Source organism: Chaetodon auriga, chromosome 18 (genome assembly GCF_051107435.1).
Source record: "Chaetodon auriga isolate fChaAug3 chromosome 18, fChaAug3.hap1, whole genome shotgun sequence".
Classification (NCBI taxonomy): Eukaryota; Metazoa; Chordata; class Actinopteri; order Chaetodontiformes; family Chaetodontidae; genus Chaetodon; species Chaetodon auriga.
In genome coordinates this window covers 22,174,907-22,180,000 of record NC_135091.1, presented here as the reverse complement: position 1 = coordinate 22,180,000, position 5,094 = coordinate 22,174,907, and the positions used below count along the sequence as shown (strand labels likewise).

General features: G+C 42.9%; 1 pseudogene; it reads right to left on the bottom strand.

The window, feature by feature from the left end:
* Nucleotides 1-4,855, bottom strand: part of LOC143336727 (general transcription factor II-I repeat domain-containing protein 2B-like) — a 13,228-nt pseudogene extending 8,373 nt beyond the window's left edge.
* Between the last annotated feature and the right edge of the window lie 239 nt (nt 4,856-5,094).

Here is a 5,094-nt window from a genome sequence, read left to right as displayed (position 1 = left end):
GCGTGTGCGTGCACACGCCCATGTATTATCCACATTGTGGGACCATAAATCTGTTTACACAGTCACATTGTGGGGACTCCCTGTACTTGTGGGGACAAAATGAGGGTCCCATGATGTAAATCATTAAATTTTAGAGTGAAGACTTGAGTTAAGGTTAGGGTAAGGTTAAGTTTGGGTGACAGCACAGTGCTCTTGGAGGAGCACTGCGAGGGGCACGGGCTCTCGGGGGCTGTGGGTTAGAATTTGGCAAGTAGTGGTTATGGTTTTGGTTAGGGTAAGTCTCGAGGAAAGGAATCTAAGTCTATGTAATGTCCCCAAAAAGGATGAAAACCTAACGTGTGTGTGTGTGTGTTTGTGTGTGTGTGTGTGTGTGCGTGTGTGTGTGTGTGTAGTCCTCAGAACAGGAAGCAGCACTGACCACCAGCTGCAATAAAGATAACAGAATACACACACATAATGCTGTTATTTGTATGTATACTACTGTTTCAACATGAATGTATTTTACATATATCATATGTGTATCAATATTAAGACTCATGTTTATGTTTGAGTTGCAGAAATTGTAGATGCCAACACTGCAGCCTGAAGAAGTATGTGTTTTTTTCCTGTCCTACTTGCTTAGTCACAGGGCTATAGCTACCACTGGGGACAATGAGGTCAGGTCTTTGGTATTCTGTCTGGGAATTATGGGGTTTTAGCAGCATTCTGCAATTAAAAGCATGTTTAAATAGGCCAGTAATGATGAATTTAGCATTTCTTCACCATTCCTGTAAATGTAGATAAAGCTTTGAAACTAAATGTAAATGCTCCAGTGCTGCGAAAACAAGCTGTACCCAGGCACCATATTGTTTTTGTATCTGGTTTGTTGGTTCGTCTATAACAAGAGGTTGAGATGCAATTAAAACATTTGTTTTGGTGCCTCTGAGTAAAATGAAAGTGACCACTGTTTTTTTACAACAGCTCTTTCTCATCATAAAGCTTTTAAGTCACATCTAATTGCTTGTTTAGTTATCCAGAGAACAAAAATAAAATGCTTGCCACTGGGTCTGAATGTGTGTCAGTATGTGTGTGTGTGTGTGTGTGTGTGTGTGTGTGTGTGTGTGCATGTGTGTGTGTATTTTTCTTTATGTAACATAACCTGATTAACATGCTTTTGCAAACACTTAGTTTAAGACTGAAACAAGCATGATCTGTATATATTCAATTAGTAGGTTATTCTAACTTTTAGAACCGGCAGACTGCGTCAAAATGTATACACATTATGAAATGTTGGATAGTGGGTTGCAGAAAGGCTGTGTTGTGCTCCAGACTAGACAGAAATTTGGAGCATTGGTTAACTCTCATGGTTGGAATAGGAGTCTGTGCTTAAGTTCAAGTTAACCTCAGAATCAGAAAAAGCTTTGCCAAGTACGATTTTACACATACCGGGAATTTTGGTGAAGTTGGTGCATGACAAATCTCTAAAAATAAGCTATTAAAAAGTAAAAAAGAAAATATAACAATATAAATATATATACATAGTCTGGTTTTTTTTTCAGAATAAAAAGAGCAGTACAGCTGGCGGTGATACAGTAAAATAACAAGGAAATCCAAGCTGAGCATTAATGTAACGCATAGAGTTATGGCAATGTCAATGTGACAAGTAGAGGCAGAGGTGGAGTGTGAAGAGTGTCGGGGGGGTTCCGGGCCTTTTTGATAAGGCTGACAGCAGACAGGAAAAAACTGTTCTTGTGGCGTGAGGTTTTGGTCCTGATGGACCGCAGCCTTCTGCCAGAGGGGAGTGTCTCAAAGAGTTTGTGTCCGGGGTGGGAGGGATCAGCCACAATCTTCTCTGCAGACCGAATGACACGCTGCAGTCTGCCCTTGTCCTTGGCGGTGGCAGCAGCGTACCAGATGGTGATGGAGGAGGTGAGGATGGACTCAATGATGGCTGTGTAGAAGTGCACCATCATTGTCTGTGGCAGATTGAATTTCTTCAGCTGCCATAGGAAGTACATCCTCTGCTGTGCTTTCTTGAGGTCCTGGGAGATGATAGTTCCCAGGAAGCGGAAAGACTCCACAGTGTCAATAGTGGAGTCTCAGAGGGTGATGGGGGCAGGTGAGGCTGAGTTCTTCCTGTTGTCCACAACCATCTCCACTGTTTTTAGAGTGTTGAGCTCTAGGTTGTTCTGGTTGCATCAGGTCACCAGATGGTCAACCTCCCACCTGTAGGCGGACTCATCACCATCAGAGATGATTCCAATGAGGGTGGTGTTGTCCGCAGACTTCAGGAGCTTGACGGACTGGTGACTGGAGGTGCAGCTGTTCGTATACAGCAGGGGTGTCAAACTCATTTTCACCGAGGGCCACATCAGCATAATGGCTGTCCTCAAAGGGCCAGATGTAACTTATAAATGTAACTAAATGTAATCGAATGTAATGTAAAATAAATGTAACTACTCCTTAATGTTAAATAACTCATTATTTATTATAACTTATTCAAGTGACAATTACAGTTGCATAGAAAACATATGTTTGCTTGTTGCTCTAACACAAATCCTTCTAAATTTTGTCAGCTTATGAAAACCCACATAACTCCATTAATGAAGGATCAAACTGTCCAAGTGAATAAAGAAAAATAACATAAAACTGAGCTGCAAAGAACATGTATGACACATGTAGCATTTTACAAAAAAAGGCTGCACACAGCCTTGCATCCAACTGATGGTTTGATGACAACAATTTGTCTGCATACACACATAAGACCTGCAAACATTAAATAATTACAACAGCAGCTACACATAAATAATATGTAATCAACTAAAAATACCAAAATAAAGGTTGACTCAGTTCACAACTATATTGGTCAAGTTTTTAGGTTAGTCTTTGATGAGGAGATGCTGCCTGTCCTTGAACACACCAAGTGGATTCTCTCTCTACCATCGATTGATCATGTTCTGAAAATGATAAACACAAAACAAAATGCAAGCACAATCATTAAATTGCACACAGTTTAACTGTTCTTCTTGGTTGAATTACATTTTATTATATTTTAACTAAGTTTTTAAAAAAATGCTTACCTGTGTGTTTTCTGACCAGATGTCTGACACCGTTTTCCCGTTGCCAGTGTGTCAATGTCTGGATTTAGGTCCTGTGCTGAGGCAATCCGTAGAACAGCATGGAGGTTGTCATCCGTGAGGCGTGATCTGTGCTTGTTTTTGTTCAGATTCATTATGGAAAAAAACTGTTCGCAGCAGACGGTAAAAGTCCTGGATTGCAGCATCCTGGAACTTTGCTCTCAGGCCACTGTCGCTTTGAAGCTCAATTAGCTCCATCTGAAGGTGTTGGGGTGCAGTGCAGACATCGGTGATGAAAGGATTGGCAAAGATGTCAAAGCCAGACTGTTGTGCTCTGAAGTCAGAGAAGCGCCGATCAAACTCAGTCTTTAACCGGCTCAGTTTGGTAGCCAACTGAGCACATGAAAAAGTCTCGGGAAATGAGGGTGACATGCTCTGACAAACAGGAAAATGGACAAGATTGTCCTGTTTCACTTGCCACATCCATAAGTCCAGTTTACGCTGAAAAGCCGTGATCGTGTCGGACATCTGCGTGATGACTTGTTTGCGTCCCTGCAGCTTCTGATTCAGCCGTGATCGTGTCGGACATCTGCGTGATGACTTGTTTGCGTCCCTGCAGCTTCTGATTCAGCTGGGCGAGATGGTCGGTTATGTCACACAACACAGCAAAGTCACACAGCCACTTTGGATCTGATAGTTCAGACATGAGTTTTCCTTTACTCTGTATAAAAAGAGCAATGTCTTCCCTGAGCTCAAAAAATCGCTTGAGGACTTTGCTGCTACTCAGCCACCGCACTTCTGTATGGTACGGCACATCCCCGTGTTCCGAGCCCATCTCCAGCAAAAACTGCTGGAACTGACGGTGATTCAGGCCACGCGCCCGAATGAAGTTCACTGTTTTCATGACTGTGGTCACAATGTCCTCCATCCCCAGCACCTTCCCACACAAAGCTTCTTGATGGATAATGCAATGATACGTTATCAGAGGTGTGTGACTGTTCATTTTTTGCATCTTCCCCTTCATTAGTCCAACCAAGCCCACTTTTCCTCCACACATTGCCGGTGCACCGTCTGTAGTTAATCCCACCAAGTTTTCCCAAGGCAATGCATTTTTACTTACGGACTTCTCCACCGCATCAAAAATGTCCTGTCCCGTCGTGGTCCCATGCATTGCAGCCACATCCAACAGCTCCTCAGTGATAGAGAGGTCCGACTTTACGCCTCTAATAAAAATTGATAACTGCGCTGTGTCCGTGTTATCTGTGCTTTCATCAACAGCTAATGAAAAAGCTGTGTAGCTGCGTGTCTCTTCGGCCAGTTGTGTTTTAAGATTTTCTGCTAGTTCCTTCACTCGGTCCGCAATGGTGTTTCTTGATAAACTGACATTTTTAAAAGTCTGTAACTGGTCAGGGCACACCTGCTCACAGACCTTCAGCATGCACTGCTTCAAAAACGCTCCCTCTGAAAATCGCGTGGGCGATTTCTTCAGCCACAATGAAGCTAGCTTTCACTGTGGCCTCGTTTTTGGCTGTGGATTTCTTGAACAAACTCTGCTGTGACCGCAGTTTGCCTTTTAATTCTTGGGCAATTTGTTGCTTTTCTTGAAGGCTAGCTTTAGCGTACTTAGCTCCGTGTTTGGTGTCAAAATGCCGACGCAGATTGTACTCTTTGACAACCGACACCGCCTCGTAACACAAAAGACATACCGGTCTTTCTCCTTGAAGCACAAACAAGTATTCGCCTTCCCATCTTTCTTGAAACAGTCTTCCGTCTGCGTCAACTTTTCTCTTTCTGGACATTTTGGGATCATTATTTATGTCTCAATTCCACTCGTTGGCATGGATGTGGAAACACTGCCGTGTAGTGGCGGTAGGCGGTAGGCCGTCACTTCGCGGCTATCGTAGTCGAAAGGCATTGTGGGAAATGTAGTTTTTGGTCAAAGCACGCTCTTAATTTATTTTTTGATATTTATTTTTAGACACTCAAAACTTTTAAGCTCTCGCGGGCCACATAAAATGACATGGCGGGCCACATTTGG